The sequence below is a fragment of the Aptenodytes patagonicus genome, chromosome 3 (assembly GCF_965638725.1).
Source record: "Aptenodytes patagonicus chromosome 3, bAptPat1.pri.cur, whole genome shotgun sequence".
Taxonomy (NCBI): Eukaryota; Metazoa; Chordata; class Aves; order Sphenisciformes; family Spheniscidae; genus Aptenodytes; species Aptenodytes patagonicus.
In genome coordinates, this window is record NC_134951.1 from 21,888,825 (window position 1) to 21,912,474 (window position 23,650).

The 23,650-nt window shown below is 37.0% G+C and overlaps 1 protein-coding gene across 13 annotated transcripts in view; it reads left to right on the forward strand.

Moving 5' to 3' along the window:
- Positions 1–23,650, forward strand: part of MYT1L (myelin transcription factor 1 like) — a 311,977-nt gene that overhangs the window by 60,620 nt on the left and 227,707 nt on the right. For 12 of the 13 annotated variants that reach the window (XM_076332840.1, XM_076332843.1, XM_076332852.1 and 9 more), the window contains exon 2: positions 21,929–22,043. The exons of the other annotated variant lie outside the window; for it this stretch is intronic. The gene's annotated coding sequence lies outside the window, so the exon portion shown is untranslated. The remainder of the gene's footprint in view (positions 1–21,928; positions 22,044–23,650) is intronic. 13 annotated transcript variants of the gene reach the window in all.

Sequence of the window (23,650 nt, forward strand, 5' to 3'; positions counted from 1 at the left end):
AGGGAAGAAAAAGATGGTCATTGTTTTATTGTCACGAAATGCATTATAATAGGAGATGCTTAGGGACAAGTAACTTCCAGGAAAGAAGCGGGGAGTCGAGAAACAACAATACACATTTTTCTTAAAGGTAACAGGAGCTGCCCCCTACCTAGGAATGAGTGGTTTGTGGAGGCTAGATGAATTCTTCAGAGCTGGTCTTGTCAATAATGCTCCTTGAACTTGATTCATCATCATTTGGTCTCCTCTATTTTTCCCCCAGTCCCTGTTCCTACTGTGCTGGCTAGCTTGCGTCCTTTCTCTTATTTGCTCTCGTCCCCTCCTTCCAACCTCCCAGAGTGCCAGCTCTGCTTGCTTGGGATTCGGCTGTGCTGTAGACCGTTGCTAATGGGTATGGTAATCAGGGTAGAAAGGAAAAGTAAAATCAGCCTTCTTAAGAGACTAACACACGAATACATTAATGTGTAGCTTGAAAGGTACCTACAGGCATGTCTTGTGTCATTTATAGGGCTGCTATTAGATCTTGCGTGATTTCTCAAGATATCGCGTATCAATTTGTATTAACCATAGGATGTGTTATGTAAGCGGTGAGAGAGGTTATCTCGTGACAACGTCACAAGTAATGCACATCATGACTCTGTTCGTGCGATACCGCCTCTTACTTTAAGAATGCACACACACAGAGGGCTCATAAGAGATTTACAGAGGAACTTTTTCTCAAGCACGTAATGATATGCAAATATCTCAGGATCAAAGGTAAGTCAAAGAAAAATGGCACTGAGTAGAGTAAGTCGGCTCAGCTAGCAGCCTGACTACATGACAGACCCACAGGCAACTTCAGAGCTGTCAGCTTCACTGCCTGTGGAGCCCACCAAGGGGCTAGATGCTGCTGCTGGATGAATATTTTCAGCAGCTTGGCATCTGGGCTCCACGACGGCCTGTGTGTCACGTTGGAGTGGGAGCTTTCACCGTGCTGCTGAGGACAGACACAAAGGAAAACAGATTTGCTGAGGTTAATGGTAATTAAAAATAAATTGTCATGACTGTTTTAAAGCCAACTTCTACCTGCCAGTTATTAAAGAGCAAAAACACCTCGAAAAAGAAACACGAAGCTTTGCTTTATTTAAAAGCACACATTTAACTATACATGCTTGCTGTTTATTTCTAGATTCTGTCAGCATTGTACTGAGCAAAAATGGGAAGCATACCCATATACATGTATGCACATATATAAAACTTAAATCAAATAGGGAGTTGCGTGCATGATATCCATTGTTCAGCCCTGTATCATATTCAGTCTGTGCACAAAATTTACTTTCTCTACCCTGAGGATTGATGATAATGAAACTAATGAAAAAATACTCCTCAAATTTACTTCATCTGGCTAGTGATTCCCAGTGTATCGCAAGTAAAAGCTACCCTTGTTTACCGAGGTGGTGTTGTGCATGATGCTTTAATGCTGTTATGGCTAGAAGGACAGTTTTAGCCCTCAGCTCTGTTAATTAGCAAAAATCACAAGAAACAGGGATTTCATTTTTTTCCCTTCAGTTTCTTTTAACAATGAAAGTACTTTTTTGGATTTCTAGCAATTAGGAAAAAAGTGATCAAGCGTTATTTATATGAGATGTTGAAGTCTTCAGATGTCCTCTTGACTGGCCGGCCTGAAATTGAAGACATACTTTAAAGAGAAAACAAAAAGTATTTGACTTACTTTTTTTTGTTGGGCTTGGAGGTAATAAAAAAAAAAAAAGACAGATTGTTGAGGGTAGCTTTCTTCATATGTTTTTTTTTGTTTTAAACACAATACATCAGCTGGTAGAATCAATTAAGAACAAACCAAGCCAGTGTCTGGTCTTAGGAGAACTCTTGCCATCCGTGTTCTGGTGTAGCTTCCTCAGAAGTCACTATAATCCACGGTCCAGGGAAAGATGCCAGGTTTTTACCCTTTATGAGTATAGCCAACTGCAGCTGCAGATAAGAGCTGCATTGGATGGGCTTTGCTTAGGATTGAGCATGTTTCTTCATGAGTGGTCAGTGGCACTATTTTGGCTGAATGCATGTTCCACAGATGAATGAAATGCAACCCTGAGCAGGGGACTAACATACAACCAGTAAATCACTTGGATCCTGTTTAACCCTAAAATTTGCACATGTGCATGCCATTTGGACAAGAAAGCCTGTAATTTGGGCAAGAGAATTTGCTACCTGCAATCACAGATGACTATGTGGAGAGGTGTTTCCTCAAACATAAGGGTTGTATTTTTCAATTTGATTCATCTAATCCAATTTTTTTTGCTAAATCTGGCTTCATAATTTTTCTCCTGTAAAAATGAGGTAGGATTATTTTTGTTGACTCCTGAATAGTCAGAGAAGCACTTCACAACATTTCAGAATGCATTCAGAAACTACTTGAGATGCACAAAACCAGAATGCCTATAAAAGCCTTTAAATGCAGGCCAGCTGTTTGCTGTAACCCACCTCTCCAACCCAACAGCCCTGTGCCCCAGTGAATTATTCTAAAGCACATTCTAGATGTAATGGCCAAAATGGGAGTATAAGAGACCTTCCAGAATGTTTATGACTGCTCCACAGAAACCACTTTCCATTTTCATACCCGTTATTTTTTATAGATTTACTAATAACAGCTGAAAACTTAAACGTACCTGAGGTTTACCCATGCAGGGATTGTCTAGTGAAAGAAAAAAACATGAAAACACACTAAAACATTTGATAGGGATTGAGGTGGAGTTAGTGCATTGAAGTAGTTACGTTTATTTAGCAGACAATAAAAAAATCAGCCTGAAAAACGATGTTTTGGGTGAAATCCTGCCTCTGCTATGATGGAGTTCATCCAGTTTGCAGTCTGGAGTAAGATTTTCTCCTACATTAGTGTCTGAAATGTTTGATCTGCTATAGTTTCTGAGTCATCTTTCATGATACCTTTTCATTGACTGTAAAAGAAGCTGAATCAGACTAATGAGCTGACCCTTTTTTCATTTCTGAACAAATGATTCCATTGCTAAATATATAATATGATAGATTTAATCAGTTTTGATAGTGCAGGCAGTCAGGAGACCTTTTGAAATAATAATAATAATAATAATAATAATAATAATAATAATAATAATAATAATAATAATAATAATAATGATGTAATTAGAGCCAGTTCAGTGTTTTTCCAGTATTACTGTATGCTTTCCTTCTATTAAATCAAGTCAGAAGTAAACAAAAAGTTTAATAAAACTGGAATAAATTACTTCATTCCCTCACTCTGCAATTTGTTGGTTAACTGGTTCAAGAAGTTCCAGTTACTTGTATTCCTCAAAATATCCCAACAAACAAGGTAATATATTGTGACAGTTGTGTGTATCACAACTACATTGTCTCTGTATCTGATTCTGATGGAAAAGTAATTGCTCAGATAATTTTCTAGATATTAAAAAACTCCAAACCTGAAGTGTTTCTTGAAGTGGGCAGACAAAGTCTTGATCACAGGCTGGTGAATCTGATGCATGTCTCGTGTGTGTGAATGTTAGGAGAATGAAAGAGGAAAACCAGCACTGGAACAGGTTGCCCAGAGAAGCTGTAGATGTCCATCCTTGAAGGTTTTCAAGACTCAGCTGAAGAAAACCCTGAGCAACCTGGTCTGGATTCAGTATTGACCCTGCATAGAGCAGGGTGGACTAGAGACCTCTGGAGGTCCCTTTCAGCATGAATGACTGTCATTTTCTGATCCTGTAAAAAAGTGAGCTTGTAAAAAGAAGTAAATATTAAAGGAAATGTTGGGATTAGAGAATTCCATAAAGATTAAATGACAACCTGTGTCTGCTTTAAAAAAAAAAAGATTCCCTGTGCCCTGCAGGGAGCCAAAATGGTTTTGAGATTGTTCCCAGAGGTTTCACCTCTTAAAGTCCCTAGTGTAGGGAGTGATACTACAACATCAAAGATGACTCTGACACATCATTCCCAGCAGGTAACCCCATCCAAGGTTAGTAGTGTGCTGACTGACGTCATATCACAGTAGGCAGAGAAGTACTAAGTTATTACCTCTGATTTAGCCAGATTTCATCAATTTCACTAAATTGATGAAATTATTACATAGGGACTTTGGAAGGAGTAAATGAGCAAACACATTTTTTTCTACAGTTTGGTCTGTGACTGTGGTAACTCTTGACAGAGGCTAAAAATGTTTGGTTCATAGGTGATGTTCCTAGCTAAAACATCCACTGCTGTCATTCCAGAGGGTTCACAACTCCTTCAGTTTTCCTTGTTTTATTTTCCTTCTCTACCAGTATCTTCAGAAGGCTTCTTGGACTAATATCCGCTGTCAAAAAGGATGCATATATCTCATTTTTGCATAGATGCTACTTACTGCCACTGAGATGACTTACAAGTAGAACTGCTCTGGAAGCTTCTATCTAAATTTTATGACAGAAAAATTACTGTTTATGTTGACCAAGTCAAGGAAAAAATGATTTGTCAAATCAAAATATTTGCTTAGAATTGGTCAGAGGCTAATCTGCCTCAGCTAGCAAGCTGTTCCACAGGAATTCATAGTTCAGTAGTTTATGTCTTTGCTCTCCATCATATACCAGACTCCTATACCAGTCTTCTTGGCAAGAACACATCTTGTGATACCTGGTGGTACTTCATCTGGCAAGAGCCATCAGATTGTCCCCAGAAAACCTGCTGATCAGTGTACATTATGGGAGACTTTCTCATTTTTTTGTCAGTTCTGCTAGCAAGAGTTCAGCAATTGGATGAAGAACAACGAAGTTAAATTTACCATGGTAAAGTCAAAGAGAGAATTCCTCTGTGCAGACAGAGGTACTCATAATTCCTACGTACTGAAGACACTTGCTTCCTTTCCATCAAAACAATCTAGTTGTATTCTGTTTTCACAAAATTTTGTTCTGTAAGTAACGAACGTGTTTCTCTGCTTCCTGCTGATTAGAAAATGTTTGCCCTTTTGCCGTTTCTTTTTAAATAGAGATTAGACCAGTTGTGTGCATCATCCTAATAATGGACTACCAAAATTTTCTGTCTTTGAGGATTATGGCATGAGTAATTGAAAGACTACACTGTACACAGAGAGTAGCACCACTTTCTGGTGAGGCCTCCTATAAGCACACTTCCTAGTGTCCCACTGCCTTCTACTCTCTGAAAGTCCACTTATGCTGCCAGTTCCTCACTTTACTGCTAATGTGCAATTTGACCTATATGTCGTCTCTCCTGTCTCCAGTCACGTGCTGTCAAAATTGCCACTGTTTTGGAACAGTGCAACTTGATGGAGCCTGGAATCAAACAGGAAAGATCAAGGAAAAACAAGCTTTCAGAGATGAGGGGCCCAGAAGTTCCTAAGTCCATTGGATTTATCCCAAGTTTGACTTTTTAAAATATAGATTGTGGGATTTTCCTATTCAAGAAATAATGCCATAATCATAATGATGTCAAAACCAATTGTCTTTTTATTACTTTTTCCAGTCAGACCTTTTTGTACCTTGTAGAGAGTGAAGAATAAAAGATAGAACAATAGTAAGGATGGACTCTGTTGGTAAGAGGTAGCTTACGCTGAAAATGTGTTTACAATTAGGAGCATGTCACTTTCTATGGAAGAAAAGATACAAGAACGGGTATTCCTGAAAAACAGCAATGGCAAAAGAAGTTATTTTTCCAGAAGTACAAAGGTGAAAATGTATGTGTATAGCTGGAATTAATATGACATTATATGCCTTAGGTTAGCATACATTATTGGAAGTCTGAGAAAGACATTCCCTTCAGAAACAAAGCCTGAAACTTGCCTATGTTCTGTTGTTTGATAGTGTATGTAAATGTGAACCTATACGTTGCACTTTACATGAACTCATACACTTTTTTCTGTGCAGCTCTGTTTATGCAGATCTCTGAGTCAAGAGAATGATTTAATAAAGAAGAAAGATATATGCAACATCAATAGATGATAGTAATCTATGAAGTAACAGATTTGGAAAGCTGGGAAATTGGCCAATATTGATTTCAGACAACACGAGGGAAAATGCTTACTTTATGTCCATATAAAGTTATGGCTAAGTATTCAGTTTGCATTATCTTCTGCTGTTAAAGGGCACAAATAATGATCTTTGAAGAATTTTTCAGCCTTTGCAGGTTTTCAAATTCTTTCCTGTTGTCTAGCTATAAAAATATGAAAACAAAGATGGTGTGAGATGAGAGAAAAGACTGCAGAAAAAAGAACTTACTTAGTTACATGCACATCAGTCTTTGTCCTCTGGGACATTAGTTTTACTTAGTCCCACTGAACCTATCAAAGTTCACCTAGTACCACCTTCTCAAAAGGTATATATCACTGTTTCTTTCTCATCCTGCTCTGTCGTTATTGTTTATTATATCAGTTTTTAAATAACTGAATATGTGAAATTACTATACACTGTGTTGTGATACTCAAATCAAAGAACGACCTAAAATGTTGTCTCATTTTAAGATGTGATCAGTGCTCTATCCTTAATTTACAGCATTTAAGAGTGAGAGTAGAGAAAAAGATGTAGATGTATTTTAGTTTACATTTCAGGCTTTTTATAAAAAGAAATCCAAGTCTTGTATGTACTGAGGTAAATGGTAAAGCTTTCATTAACTACTTCAAAATAAGAAATTGGTCCAGAAAAAGTGGGAAAAAATAACCTTGACCAATCCAAAACTTATATAAAAACCTTTATCTGATAGACACCTTTCTGGTCCATGCAGTAATTACACACTGAAATTATGACCTTTGGAATGAGAACTCCTTTTGAACTCTATCATGTAAAGATGTAATTGGGCCATAAAATCCTTATAAAAATTTATGAAAGAAATTTGACTGAACGAGTCTGGTGGATAATTTAGAAACTTGAGTATCTCAGTCACTTTGCTGAATTTATACCTTAAAATCTCTCTGAAATGATAGCATTGCCCCATCTAGGTAATGCCATTCACTAAGTGATGGCATCAGGATCTTCTCCAGAAGATTCTATTTAGATGAATCTTCGCTATTTGTTTCTAAAAACTAGAGGGCACAGAATGACCAAGACCATCCGAAGTGATGGGTAGCCTTTGATATCCACCATAATAAATTATAAAAGTATCTGTCTTTTAAATGGTAGCAGCTCATAGTCGTCTCAGGAACTCAGTAACATCTTTGGCTGAATACGCAAAACTGAGGCACTCAGTCACAAGCCATGTATAATAATCACAAGCTTTTAGACTTAAATCTGTGTTAAGGCCTTCGAACAACTGAAAGTAACGCATTTATAGTTTTGTCCATTTCCTCCTTTCATCCTGAGTCCATCTTCTTTGTGGACTCCAAAAATCTCATAGACTCTTTTGGAAACTTTGAGAAACAATTAAGAGTGAGAGTTAATCCTCCGATTTTTTTGCATTTTCAAGTGACTTTCTGTGTAAATGAAAAAAAAATGTTTTCCTGTATTCAGGTACATGATACATGGTAAAACTCAAGTTTAGAAATGTCAATAGCTCACTCAAGTTTATGCAGCCGTTTGATCATGAGGGGTGTTGGCTTGCATTTCTTCTGTATTCAGTATGATTTCCTGCTGCCTGCCAAGTGGATGCTGGTGCAGTCCTAACTGTAGGAATACACTGTTGCAATAATTATAAACAACACTTTCACAAAAAATATTTTTAGAACAGCAACTGTCCTTTTCAATGTAAACATATTTTTTTCTGCCATAGTGGCAATTTTAATGCGGGCAAGCAGTATTCCATTTGATTTTTTGTAGGTGGTATCCTCACATTACATAGAAAAGATTTCCCTTTCCCTTCCCACCCCAAGTATGCCTGTTATTTCTAAGTTTAAAAATACGTTGATTCATATGAAAGGTACTAATTTTTTTTTAAGTAAGGTTGGGTTTGTTTATTTTGTTTATTGTTCTTCCACTATACTGTGTAGCTGGAGAACTACTTCTGTTTACTTGCTTTCAAATGGTAGTAGTTCAATTTTACCAGGCAGTATTTAGGTAATGTTATTTGAAAGAACCTCTTGTATGGTGGATGTCAGAGATAACTAGTATTGTACTGGCAGAGTTCAGAAGATAGTGGTTAGGGTCCTGCACTTGTTCTGTCAATCTAGTAAGGTTCTTAGGCACATGCTTAACTGTAAATGTATGAAGAATCCTCAAAATTGCACGGAATATAAATAAATTTATAAATAAACTTGAAGAAGGCAGTTGTCTCATGTAATTCCCTCAACATATGCACAGAGCAGAAGTCTATTACTTCTGAAGAAAACGCTGCTCTTGTTTGTTGAGGATAAAGAGGGAGAAAACAGGAGCTCTGAAATGAGGGGAGACATCTGTACAGAAAAGAAAGGCATGTGATAGTAAATGTATGAGAACGTTAGTTACACTATTACATTAATTTTTTATGTTGCTCCTCTATTTTCTTACTGTCCTCTCATATTAGTCCCTCAAAAAAGGAATATTTCTGAAATCACAGCAATTCAGTGTATGGATGTATTCTACCCTGCTCTTTGTAAGACCTTAAGTTCCTTTGAAGAAAAAAATGTAGGCTCCTAAATCATTTGGCTACATCTGAAAATTTTAGTTTGCTTTCTTAAAGGGTTTACTTTAGAAAAATATTAACTTATTCCTGTAATTAATCTGCATTATTATGAATATTATTTGCTTTGAAAGGACGTTCGGAGATCGGTTCCGCAGAAGGATCTGTCGCCAGTATCCATTTTACTTCTCATTTTATTCTTAGAACCTATTTGATTCTGCCGTAAGGTATCTGAGTGTCTGAGTATACAGAGCATATGACACAACTCTCTTTCCAGACAACAAATGTTGTTTATGTCTTTTTGCTGAAGTGCCTTCTTTCTGCTCTTACCAAACCAAGGATTTAAGTTACTGCAGTCTAACCACATCAAGAACATCAAACTATGCCAGTAAACTGCTGATAAGCCACTGGTACCAGTTCCATTTATCTTTGTCTTTAGGCACCTCAGTGTTCTTCACATACCTACCAATGCTACCCCTAACAGTTGTTTAAATATTTTTCACATTTAGATTTCAGACATAATGCAGCAGTCTTCTGATCTGGATACCCAAGCATGGGTTTTTTTAACAATATACGGGAATGACATTTTTCAGTACATGTACATTTCATAATGCTTTCAGCATACTGTCTTATATATACAATCCGCGATACTTGGCTGTTCTCTGTATTAAGGTTCACTCAACAGAATGCAGGTTTAAAAGTTTCTTCTTTACTTTTTTGACACTGAGGAACTAATGCATTGTTCTGCTGGTTATTTCTACATAAGAAAAGACTAAGAAAAGAAAGTGTCACTTGTATGCCTATTTGTGGTACAATAACATATGTTATGATTTAGAACCCTAAATTGAGCTACAAAGAGGTGGTGGAGACCTCTTCCTAAATGAAAGGCATTACGCTTGGTTGAAATCAATCAGGTGGACTTTTAAAATTCCTTGGAAGGAAGGAGTTATATAAGTACAAATAATAAAAATAATACTGGGGAAAATTGAAACTAAGACAGCTTTTATAAGACTTTTCTACATTATTCTTATATCTAGAGTATTTCAATGGCAAAATGGGAGTTAGTTGTTCAGTGCTTTGTCTTTCAATGGAAACAGAAAAAAAAGTTAAAAAATAATTAGGTGTCTAAACATGCAAGTAGAAACAGATACAGTAAAATTGCCTAACCTCCATTGAAATTACCTGAATATGTTTCAAATAGATGGCTTGGAAGCCTGACTACTTTTTTTTCCCCTTAAAACCAAAAATCTCCATCAATTTTTAATCTGGATTTTTTTTTTAATTTCTTCTTTTCCCCAGTAAAATGTATTGGATATTTTTCAGCGGGTATTATCTTTCTGTTTTTTCCTAACTTCTGAGTATTTGATTTTTGTATGTATTGTATATAATATCTATATATCCCATGGAAGTAAATCCAGCTTATAACCAATGAAGGTGAATGACAAAATAGAGATGTGACTGTCACTGTCGCGTCCCCTCATCTTATTTGTGTTAATCTTTATTTTCTCATGCCATTGATTTCAAATTGTTTAATATCCTGCTGAAGCATGAGCCGTTGAAATTTTCAGGATGTGGTGTGTTGCAAGAGGAAAATGTATTTGTGTTGTATATCTACTGGATGCAGCAATGGATAAAGAAAGAGCTATGGACTGTCGCTGTTTTAGGTAAAACGCATAAAATTGATGGTAAAATGTTCATTGACCTAAATGGTTTCCTACCTGCCCTACATGTGCCTGTTCATCTTAGATATCAAAAAGGCAGACCAATGAGCTAAGCACTTATTTCTCCAGTCATATAAGACATGCAGAGGCTAAGTCAGAATATGGGTTTAAAAAACCAAAAGACAAAACAAGATTTAACCCTTATGATAACAGTAATACTGTATCAACAGCCAGTTCCAAATTCAGGCCTTGTTCTAACAGTTCATTCATTATTTGTCATTCTTAAAAGTCTTACATAGAAAATGGTAAAGGAGAGGACATTTGGCTTTTAGTTATAATGTGGTACTTACTGATAATTCAGTTGAATCAACATAAATAAATCCTGTTGCTTACTAAATGATGATTTCTCATCTGTTGTTCAATATGAAGACAACTAATCTAATGTGGATGGATAGTTGCTGGGCAAGGGCTTGTGCATACATGTGCAATTCACATAATATCTCTATGTTCAAGGTATAGACATGCAATTAGATACAAGGGGGCAATGAGAACATTCACAGACAGGCATTACTGTCTGAAAAACAGAATGCATGACCTAAAGAGAGTCTTTTTGCAGTGTCTTTTGTGGATACTACAATGATCTCAACTAAAGAAAGTGTCCTTTGAATTATCAGACCACCAAGATTTGCTACTGAGATAGAAAATATGTTCATAGAAAGGTTTTAGGTGTGCTGTTCACTAATTCTTTTACTGTCTAAAAATATATTTTTAAATGTCCTTGTTTTTTCCTGCCAATCACATAATCAGTTAGTCCCTGTTTCTTTTCTTGTGGGGCTAAGCCGGCTTCCTCATTTTTGCAGTTCATCAATACAAAACTGATTTGAAGCTGAGCTGTATAATAATAAGCCTTTCAGCAGCCAGGCTTGACACTTGCCTTGTAATTAAGGCCTTGATGGTTGTGTTGATGGCAAATGAAAGAAAATGGCTTTGTTCTTAATTCCAGAGGCTTGATTGCTGGTTCTCGTTCTCACCTGAATTCGACCCATTCTGCATTGTGCACATGATTGCTGGAGTGTGAGTAATTGCAGCGCTGGCAGATGACATTTTCATGAAGCACACTCTGCACTGCTCCAGAGGGAATTTACAGAATTTATAGCTGGAGAAGCTCATCAAACATGGATTTAGGAAATGCCTATGTGAAAAGTGGGAGCCCACAACCAAATATCAGAGCTTTTCTTTTGACATTTGCTTTTACATAAAGGACTACTGTCTGCAACCTGTCTTACCTTATGGTAGCAGCCTATTCCTGACTAGATTTTGTGATTAAGTACAGTTATTGAAGTTCATTAACGCAATTTTTTTTGCATGTTTTCTTGTAAGTTGTTGTTTGCTTGAATAGGAGTCTTGGGAAAGGAGATGGAAAATTGTTTTCTCATTTCCATTCACATTTTTACATTTCCCTAACCTTTCAACTATTTAAAAATTGTCAGCTGTTTCATGATACTTATTGATGAAAATGTATGCTTGGTTTTTATTTAAATCCTCTTATTTTCTCAACCTTTTTGCATTACAGCATAATTTGTTTATTTTAAATGAAAATGAATGTACTTTTAAAATATTCACAAAGGCTTCTACAATGGAAATATACTTCAGCAATTATAAATCAGAGCTTTAGAAAGAAAACATTAATGACTTTTATATTGACAAGTTCACAAATTTCAATGAAGCGTGTTTTGTGTGTTGTAAATAAGAATTGCATACTGAAATTTTGCATTATAGGTAACATAGGCCGTGATATGCATAATCTTTCCTTCCCTCTGCCTTAGTACTTCTGCCTTTTCCTCTCCATCTGACAGTCTTTGTGCCTGTCTCGTATTCACCATGTTCGTGTCTGGGCCCCTGGTGCTTCTCTTTGCTCTTGTAACACAGTACTGCTTGGATGACTACCTGTAGGTTGTTGCTGTCGTTGTATCTTTCCCAGCACCTGAACCAACAGAAACATTTATGGAATCCTGCTGACCTTTTTCAGTTGCAACTGTTGAGGCTGTCACCGACTTTGCACGTGAAGATTCATAGCTGCTGTGACTCAGACATATTTTTACACTGCTGTCTGTCTGGCAAGCCAAAATATCTGCACTTAGTTTTTAATATTTCTTGAAGCTTCTCAATCATGGCAAGTAGAGAGCCTTTCCTCCTTGCATTTGGTATTACCGAAAGTCCTGAGCAATTGAATGATTGAAGGTTGCAGGTTTTTTTAATTAGGCTTATTGATTAACCCCTAGGAAAAGTTAGGTGAGAAGTCCTTTGAGTTTCTGCAATAAATGTTTGATTCAGAGTAGTGCTGATTATTTAAAATACACAGAAAAAAAAATCTGAGGTCTAAGCTGATGATGTTAAACTGCCTGTTGTTTTAGGGCCTAACTTATCCTCATTTCAGTAATAGATCTCTATATCAATACTAATAAACGGCAACAAGAGGAGAATCAATCTGAACTGCTGACAGTTGTTTTAATTTATACTATAGTCCTCAGGTAATTGGGTAGCACAAGGGGAAACTTTCAAAGTGTCTTATCTAAATTTATGGATGTTATGCTGCTGTCATTTACAAAAAGTAGGATTTTTTTTTTTGTTGACTTGAATGAGAATAAGATGGAACCTGTCGTAAATACATCTTGGTTTTAGTCATACATAGTAGATCTCCTAATACACTTCCAATACCAGTGTTAAATTCTGCTCTTAATCTTAAGTGTTCCTTGCGGACTCATTTAACACATTCGGGTTCAGATCCTCAAAAGTTCTTAGGTAATGAAAAACTTTTGAGAATTTGGGTCTCAGAGAGTCACTTGTTGTCTTTTGAAGCCATGAAAATAATCACACTTGAGGTCTAAGGTTCAAGGGTTGGAGACAAAAGTCTGTAGTTCTTCACTGCATATCTCTTAGACAAAAGTCTGTAGTTCTTCATTGCATCTCTTACAGTTATTACTGGAAAGCTGAGGTGCAGCCGGATACCTTTGCACTTGCATCAGCAATTCTTGCAGAAACTTTAGGGACCTGTGTACATTATGGCAGCCCTTTGAGGTGCATTCCTGCTCTCAGTGTGTTCCTCTTGCAACAGTCCCTCTCTTACATTGAGATTTGAGTGGCAACTCAGCCCCAAGAGGGGAACCTGCCGTTAACTTTCACAGTGCCTGTAACAAAACAACCCATACCTGTCCAGGACTTGTAGTAGGAAAAGGGCAGGTTGTCATCCTCTGTGTTGTTAGTCAGGATCTTTGATGTGCAAAATTATTTTCTGTGTGGGAATGAGACCTGGATCAAAGCAGAACATGCTGAGAAAACCCTGAAGAATTGTAACTATTTTGCAAGTCTGTTGCAAAACAGTAAGCTATGAGGAAAAGAATGAAAACAGCAGCCACTGGACTAGAACAGTGAAATGTGGCAGTGAATAGAAGCTTTTGAAACTTGCTGAAGTGAAGAGAAGAAGCTGCCTGATACCATTACCTTAATTATGGTGATGATCTGAGACATACTGGGCATGGCGATCAAATATTACATTATGTAGGCCATTTTTGGATAGTATTAGCATCTAACACAGCAGCTGTACTGTTGAGAATCACCTTAATGCTTTATTGTAAAAGTTAAAGTATTCCAAGTCATGAAAAATGTTCAACTGGCATTCCTGTGACCTTCTTGCCATTACCTCTGGTACTTATTTGAAAGCTTCAGTCACTTTAATAATCCTTCTCTTACCCTATTTGTAACCTTCACCTTTTATACACATATCTCATTAGCTTTCTCAACAAGAATGTTAATAAGATCTGCTTTAATTTTCTTTAACACCCATTCATGCTTGCTTTTCTGTCGTCTTTTCCTCAAACTTCTCCTGTTTGCCTCAGTGACCCAACACTCAGACATCCTGTTCTCTTCCCTCATCTCTCCCTCTTGCTTGTGTCCTTACTTTGCTTTGTGTCTTTTGCTTGACAATGCAAACACGTGGTCTTCGACATCTTCTCAGCACTGGCTTTTAATTTCACCTGTCTTTTCTATTCCCTTCTACCCTTCACATCCAGGGGAAAGAGGATGCCCATCTCATGCTGTATTCTCAGACTTGTCGTGAGATGACTTTTTGGGATGTGGCAGGGAGCTGACTGTGTATCACCCACAGCTCAGGCTATTGCATGAGACCATTGACTATTCTGAAATATTTTTCTTTCTCTTTTTTAAGTCTTGAACAATTTTACAGTAAAGGGAAGAGTACCTTACCTGACTCTGCTTCTTCTGTGCCCATTGTAAAGGCCATTACATTCTCTGGCACCACACAGCATGTTATGTTATCTCTTCCTGTATTATGATTTTCCAGCCAGTGCAGTCAGTCATCAACAATTACTTGTTTCCACTGAGAAACCCAAAGTTCTTGGACACTATGATGAGTGAATGTGAGTAGCTCTTCTGTTATTCAAGGAAGGTGATGAAAGGGCAGAAGTTTGCTCCTTTCATTTATAAATGGGAGTATCCCAGTGTTTTCTGTTACACCTTCTTGTAAGCCAGCACCTCTATTTGTTATGGCCTTATTACAAATCTTTTTGAATCTAAATAGAACTTAAGTTTGTCTTACTTTGCAGTATCTGATAATCCGTAAGTTATTTATTCAACACCTGTTCTACCTGCTAGTCAAGCATTTTTGCTTTCTCTTTTGATACAAATTAAGCAGCACAGGGGTGAGGCACGCTGTAGTGTATTAGATAATGGATTCTAAACATATCTTATTTTATTAATGATATATTTTTTGTACCTTTGGGGACAAGTTGTACACCTGTCTGTGTATCTGCATCTGCAGATTATTCTTCCATTCAAGAATGCTCTACATTTACTCTACAGATATGCCAGCACAGCTCTTTGATATGTAGTTCACATTGTAGCTGATACATCAGCCCACCTTAGTTTTCTACTTTTGACTCTATTAGAAATCAGTCTGTTGTAAGAACTCGCCCTATAAATATCCCATGACTCATTTGAGGTCTCCTATACCTGCATCAGGGGACACCAAGGCTTTGTCCTCCTAACATACATGTTCATAATCATATTTTGCTTTCCTGTTTATTTGCTATTAGAGGTTTTGTGTTGGGTTGTTCTGTAGCAGTTGTCTATCTCCAGCCAACTGTGGTATACCACAGCTTTGCATTTGAGGCACTGCTTCAAATAGTGATACCAGTTATTGTTCTCTTACCTGACAGTACTAGTGAAATATGGGGAGGAAAGAAGAGTGGGTTTCCGAGCTAATGTCACCTGAGAAATAGTCTGAAACCGTAAAATGCTTTAACATAAGAGAGTAACAGCCATGGCTACATTTTTACTATAAATGCAATTTGGGATTAATTTAGTGCTCTAATCTGTTCACAAATCATTCGCAAAGAAATCCCATCAGTAGGGCCATATTCATTCTTCTCAAATATTTTCCAATTGTTCATGCAGACAAATGTCAGCCTTGGAGGAGAGTTACGCTTTCTGTTTACACTTATACACAGTTATTCTTAGTGTGTGAATGGTCATGTATTGTTTTAGTTTTTGATTTGGCTGTCTTTGAAACGACAAAATCATTAAAGGGCAATGAATAACTAGTAGTGAATATTAGTTTTCATTTCATGATCTGTCTTCCTCTAAATATAATTGTAAATACAAACCAGTTTGTAAACATTATTTACACTTTTCTTTTTTGTCAAATGTCACTAAAAGATCAGTTATTTGTATTTCAAACAAATCTTTGTGAGTACCGTACAAATCAACAGTAAGTTTCATTCACAGCAACATTTTCTGTGATGTAAATCATTGCAACTGAGTATACATAATGGTAATTTTCAGGTCCAGAGTAGTATTTTAGCATTAGCTTGTATAATATACTATAAGCACGCTGAAAAGAATATTGCTCATATATTTGCTAGTAATACACTTGCAATATGACTTACCACAAAACAAACTTAATGCTTTGATTTCCACATTCATTTTTTTGAAATCAGTATTGCACTAACATAGACTTTCTTTTGCATTTAATTCAGTTACACGTAGTTTATGTGTTGGTTCTGAGAATCTTAACGTTAAGTATCTTCATATAAATTACTATTTTAAAGAGGACTCAATTGGAATATATCAATTTGTCTTTGTCAAGGGACATAAGAACTTGCAGCTTCAGAGTGACAGCTGTTGGGGTGACAGGGTATGACAATGAAAGAGGATCTCCCCATACATGTCTCTTTTCTGTTCTGACAACAGTAAAGCAGATTTCGGCAGAGTAACATATGAAAAAAATCACTGTTCAATCAAGCTTGTGTGCACATGGCAAAATAGTAGTAAGGCTGCCGTGTGCCCTTCCTCCTTTTTCATTTATAAGTAGATAGGTGGGTAAAAGATACAGATCAGTAACTATCTACCTATCTGTCTCTCTCTAATGTATATACATCTTCTTTGCTCCTTAGGCTTTAAAGACATGTGTCAATTTTTTTTAAACATGGCTCAGGTACAACATAGGACCTTTTAAGTCACCATCAAACTCGGACACAGGAAGTGGGTCCGATGCGCAAATACAGTGCGTTTCCTGGACCAGGCTCTATGGCTTTCTTTTTTTTTGTACTGAGAAGGCTACTTCTATGCTTCTTTGTTATAGTATGCTGGGTATTGCACTTTTACTTTCATTTTGTTCAAAAGGCAGTCTTGCTGTTAAATAACTTCAGTTAAGGATTAAAGGAGAGAGTAAAAAATCTAACTTGGGACAACAGATGGCAAAATTGGGCCTTAGTCCACAGAGGAGTCAGTAGGTGCTCAGCACTTTCACCTGTAATCATTAGGTAGTTCCAACCTTGGTGCACGGTAGACTGTGTAAACAGCTCTGCCCAAAATCTGGCATTGCAGGCACATCAATAACACGTGCTGCTTCACCATATTCACTTACAATAAAGTTCTTCTCCAATAGTTGTCAGGGTAGGAGAGTAAAACTAAATCTGCTAATAACTCTTGCTGTATATAGTCTGCAGTGTATAGTTCTACAATCTGTAGAATAGGTTAATGCTATTTATTTTACACTTCCATTTGTCTAGTTATTGTTTGTCTTACTTCTTAAGATGCCATTGCTACCTCTGCTTTGCTTCAGAAAACAGCAGGAAAAATCCGGAAAGGCAAATCAGTTCTCTGCCCTACACTTAGTTTAATCATTGGCAAGTTGCTTTGATTACCTGCCTGATTTTCTTCTGCTCTGGCTCTCTGGGTTACACTGTATAGAGGAGGTGAATCTGAACACAAAAAGGAATTTGTTGACTTTTGAAATGCCTCCAAATCCACAGCTTTTTATGTAACAGCCTTTCTCCTAACATAATTTGCTTTGTAGTAGGGTTTTAAGGTGCAGGATAAAGGACAACATTCTGACTCATCCAGTCCTGTTGGGGTGCCATCCTCATACTTAAGGCAATTTTCAGATTCCATATTGTCCTGGCACTGGATACATTGCTCACTTTGGAGGAGCCACAAGTAACGCTGCGAAGACTTTCCTTGTGTTTTCACCATCCTCATTGCCTTCTGCAATCAGGAAGGTCCACAGGTTTTTCACTCAGGTATTAGAGCACTGTTTCCCACTTTCTCCAGCGTGCCTCACAGTCAGGAGATAACTTATCCACTGTTTGAGGAATGCACGCAGCCTTCCCCAAAACTCCCCTCAGTGCCAGTTGTGTATTTTCCTCATTAGTTTTAAATCCTTGTTTGGCAGCGACTGATTCTTTGAACCATTAATCCTACCTAAGCTACACTTGACATCAGAAAACATGACATCCAGTTTTAACAAGGATGCTCATGGACTGTCTGCTTTCAATGCTGACATTCTTAAATTTTCCGAGAGCGCTAAATGTCAACTTTGGATACCTTCTTCCTCTGATGAAGGGCATTCACTCTGCTATATTTTTATATTTCAGACCACTTTTTCTTAATCATCCTTTTTTATCCTTTTTTATCTTTTTTTAGATAATAGTGTTTTATAAGCCTAGGAAACATTTATCTCAAAGCAGGATTGACACTAAGACTGTCTATTGGTGGATTTACATAAAAGTTAATGTAAAGGCTCACAAATGTTTACACTTCTTTGTAGTTTTAAATGTGTTGTTGATGGAAGAAGGTAGTACACCAAATATGTAATGATAGGGAAAACATTTTTTCACCTTATATTAAGTTCCTCATTTTCACAGTTGGATTCAGAATCTCATATTCTGATTGTAAAAATATTTTATTTGTTATTCAGCTAATGTTTTTTAACTTAATTTTTTGTCTTTATATTTCTTAACTTTGACTTAATGTTTGTTTCTGGAGGTTGGTTTTATGATATTGTTTCCATTGAAAAGCGTGACAGAAGTCTGTCTAATGCCAGCAGAAGCAGGACTAGGCCCACTGTATTTTTATTTATATATTATTCTGAATAATCAGAAGCTTGACTTTAGTGTCTGTAAATTCACGTAAACTGTCATCTGCTAAAATCTGTCCATAATCACAAATATCTCATAAATATTAATAGAAAATCAATTCTTTAAATGAGTTTTATAAAACTATCCAGCTATTGGAAATAGTTGTAATTGTTTCATCTTTCCCTGAAAAAACAGTAAAGTAAATTAAATTACTGCAAGAAACAACTCAAGTGACCACTGGTGTTGAAATACTCAGACTAGAGGATGTACACAACCTCTTAAAGGCAGGAGGTGTTTACATGAGAGTGAGGTAGAGCTGGACATTTCCTTGTGATTTAATTTACTGGTTCAGTTTTTCTTCTGTACCTTCAGGGATAATAAGAACTGGGAACTCTTTGTGACCTTTGTGGGAATTGCTGGTTCTCAGCATCAGTCGAAATTTAACCTTTTGTGGGAATTTTCTTGGCTGCTACTAAAATATCTACTGCTCAAAAGGATAAAGTATCCGTTCCAGGTGTTTTTGCCATTCTCGTATTAAGTGCATGGCTTAGGGCATCTCGGGGGCCGTGTCATTTAATCTGTCTTTTAAATATGCTTTTCTTAGGTGCTAAGCAGTAAGGAGAGCCTCCACATTAGCCTTTTATAAGTACCCTGTATTTCTACTTCTGCAAGGGTAATTGAATTTTTTGTTTGGGTTCCTGAAACAAGGCATTTTTATCATTAGCAGAATTTTAATGGAAAACTGTGGGGACTTCATTTTTCCAGTATTCTCAGGGGCAAGCAAGTTGCCTGTGGCTGCACGTGCATTTGCCAAGCTAACATCGAGGCAGGTCTCTGAATAGGTACTGCACATGCGGAGACTTTATTTGTATATGCAGAACAGTATTCCCCATAAACACAAGAGTGCTGTTGGGAGATCAGATTTTTGGATTCGAAATGGAGGGTCAGGAGCGCGTAGCGGAAGCCAGCATTATCAGCCCCTTAGCTCTGTCTTCACGTATTTTAACAACTGATTCATGTTCAGATCTGTTAATTCTCATTGTTTCAAATCATCAGAAGTCGTAAGTAGACCTCAACGCTACGTGGCTGGGGGAAAAAAGGAAAAACCATTTAACTTATTTAATTAATTAAATTTATTTATTTAATTTAATGACTTCTTAAACATGTTTTAAATTCAGCAGCACAGTAGGCTCTACAGAGCACACGCACCTGTTTGCGCTCCCTCCGGGAGCGAAACCGTTCCCTTCTGAAAAGCGGGGCTCTGTGGTGAGGAGAGAGAGTTCACGGCCCTGGCGGGGCGCGGCCGCGCGCGCCCTCCCCCGGCTGCCGCCGGCGGCCCTCACGGTCGCTAGCCGTGGTCCTGAAGCCCGGGCGGCGCGGGCGGGGAGCGCGGTCTGCGGCGCTACCCCCAACTTCTAAACGGTGAATATCAATGCACCGTTTAAACAAAAATAGAAAAACAGACGCTGTGAAGCGTTTCACAGCTTTGTTGCCCCCTTTATTGTGTAAATAATTATTTCCTACCTGCAGCTGAGTTTATAATTGAAGTTACACGGCGTGCTACGGCCATTTTCTCCTTAACAATAGACCCGTCTATCCTTGCGTAGGAAAAGTTTTTTTCTAAGATCAAAGAGAAAAGGCGCGTTAAGGTCACCATGAAGATGCATGCAGAACTGTATGTAAGATATTTCTTTTTAAGCAGTAAATTATTGGAATTAATGGTTTATGTGTATTTCCTAAGATTAGTTTACTCCCTCAGAAAGCCATCTTAGAATAAAAAAAAAACACAACAAACTGGAAATCAAGAATTTTGGACTCTTGTGAAAAGTTACTGGGTTTATGCGCAACTGTGTTTTAGCCAGTTGAACTATGAATGTGAGAAATGGATACTGAAACCTGATCCTTGAATGATAAAAGAATTTTATGAAATAAATGATGATTCTTTTGTTAAAAGACTCTGTTCCTGTGTACAGTTTCAGAGATTTTCAGTTAGATTCACACATTATTTTGAAGATTAAGAGACCCTCTCTTTGTTTTTATAAAATTGCAAAAGAGTAATAATAGAATACCGCTTAGTGTATTTACATGCAAACGGTTTGTTTAATAGAAAATAGTTTTTAATCTTATTTTTGTTCCCATTTTTAATCTCGTAGAATATTTCCTTGCCTAAAAAGTAGCATATAAGAAATTGAGTACAGTATCTTTTAGAGGATTTATGGTAATGCTGCTGAATTTAGCTGAGCATAAACAGCATGGTGAGCCCCTCAGGGTCTCTTCATTTTCCTGACACACTCCACTGCTGCCCCATTAACACTTCGTCTGTTATTGCCATCTACTCAGTTTAATGAGTATCTTTGAATTTGAAAGTTCTACACAAGAAACAATAGCTAAAATAACTGATGTACCTACTGCAGCTTTCAGCAGAGTATCTTATTCCCTTTGTAATTTTTGTAAAATAAAAACTACATTTCTGTTCTTTAGCAGTGTAGTTAATTCATGACATTTTCTTTAATTACGGTAGACACTAATCACAAGCAGTGAGTAATGACTACAAATATGATGCTGTATCTGTCTGTGTAGAAGGTAAACACATGCTGAATAGCTGCTAGAGGAGGCTTTTCCTTACTTTAAAATTCATCCTGTTAATACTGACTCTTTAATGCGAAGAAGGAATAGTACTGCTGGAGACTTTGTGCTATCAAAACAAAATATTGTATTTCTTCTAAGAAATCATAAGACAGAAGGACTAGGTGCTGTTTTCTGGTACCTGTATGAATCCAACTAACTGCTGTAAAGGGTCAGTCAGTATGTGGCTCATTAGACTGGATTTCTAAAACTGAATTTACCACATTCCTCTGAATACATGCATAAAACATCTTAAATTATTAAACAATAAGCTGTATTATCAGACAAGGACTCAACTCGAATTAAAGCCTGAGTAATGCTGCATTGGGACGCATCATAGGATTTAAGAACAATTCTAATTTTGCATTGATTATTAACTGATCAGCAAAAGCAAAAGAGCGCTGTAAATCACCTTAGATATTTAACAGATATGGAAGGTCTTTGCAGGGCCAAATAAAAAAGTCTGAATAATTGAATAAATTTCTATTCTGGAAAACCGAGGAAATCAGTTAGATATTGGAGCAAGTTTTTGTATTAAATGCATTTATTGAAAGCCTATTTTTAAAAGCTAAAATAACACGTGTGTGATTTTCTCTGTTCCTGGTAAGCTTGCTATCCTTTAGTAAAGTGTTGGGTTTTTTGTTTTTTTTTGTTTTTTTCTTTTAGAAAATGAATCTGGAAGAAAATTGGTGAATCCAATCCAGTGGACCTACAAGCACTCTGACAGGCTCAGAGAGCGGAGTCTGGACCAAAGAGCAATTACCCCACCAAACGATTTCAGGTACAATTGACCTAAATATAGCACTCTCTTGAGATTATTGACAAGAGTTCATTTCCTGTAGTGCTTTTCCCATTTGCTACTCTTGGTAACCACTGTGATCTTATCTGCCTGGTGCTGCATGACTTCTGGGATGCAGCTAAGAGTTCTGTTGTGCATTATCTTTAAACAGACAATTCATGCTAAAAGAGTCATTTGCAGTTAAATTAGATGATGCATATATTATTCTTGCTGCTGAAGTTACACAGAGCAGGAATGAGTGCCTGAATCCTTTTGGATCTGGATGCGCTGGAATTCTTTTTACTGTGAAATTAGAAAGGTAGTACTAGTTAGTTGTAAATAGATAGAAAATTTTATTTCATTAAACTGTAACAGTAGAGTCAGCTGTGCAGGATGGATAGGTTAGAAAACCTGCTATTTGTTTCTTTGCATATGTATTTATCCATAAAATATGGCTTCCCCTAGTGTCATCCTACCTCCAGGAAATCACTGTAGTTATCATATGCTGGCAGGAAAAACAAATGAGCATATAAACTGAGTGTGTAAGTGTACAAAATGCGGATGAACTGAATTCGGAGGCTGGTAATGATAAAACCCATTTCAGTTTTGAAGAATGCATTTTTCTTAAGCATTGCTTGCAAACTTGTGCAAAACGCTGGATCCATTTGCGTTCCATGTATGTGGAATATAGAGAAAATAGATGGTGTTCCCTTAGTGTTCATCACAGAGATTTTTTTTTTGCATCCTATTTCTTTCACTGAATTCTTATCTGGAAAACCTATGCATTGCCCAGAAATTCAAAAGGCTAGTATCAGATTCCATGCCGAGCAGCTGTTGGGGAGCCATTTTTTACAGACCTTTATTAATTAATATAGCAGGACACAATTGTGCTATTATTTTCCTACATATATCCTATGTTTTCCCAAAAGAACATCAGAATACTTATTTTATTCGGGGAATAAACTCTGCTAATAGTCATAGGTCCCACTCCTCAAAGGAAACTCAGGAAAAAGTTGGGTTGAAAGCTGAATAATTTGTAAGATAGAGACACATATACAATATATTGGTCTACTGACTTGGTTCCTTTGATGATGATGATGGACAGCAGTTACAAATGTAGTTAGACTCAGGAATTCTATACTAAAATAAGATGAGGCACGAATCAGTTAATTACATTACATAGTAATTAAGTTATTGTAGGGAAAATTTAGATTAAATATAGGAGAAAACTTACCTCTGATTTATTTTTTGCCAATCTACTGTAATGAGTTGATGAGACACAGCATATCACAGTGGAAAGCAATAGTAATTTGAAATGCGAGTATAAGCAGAAAAAAGCAGTAAAAAAATCTGTGAAGGTAGGATGAGAATATGCAAGGCATAATTAAATGGATTCTCAGCTGGACAGGTTAAGGTCATAGAACTTCTTGCAATGTGCTTTAGGATCCTGAGAAATCTGTGTAGTCCTTTCTGGTGGGCTGCTAAATACAATAATTTTAAAGTTTGAGAAGTGAGGGAATGTACATAGAAAATTAAATGGATTCATGAGAGGATCTTTCTGTTGTAGAGTCTTCTGCAGAACAAGACAATTAAGGAACCACAGGCCTGGG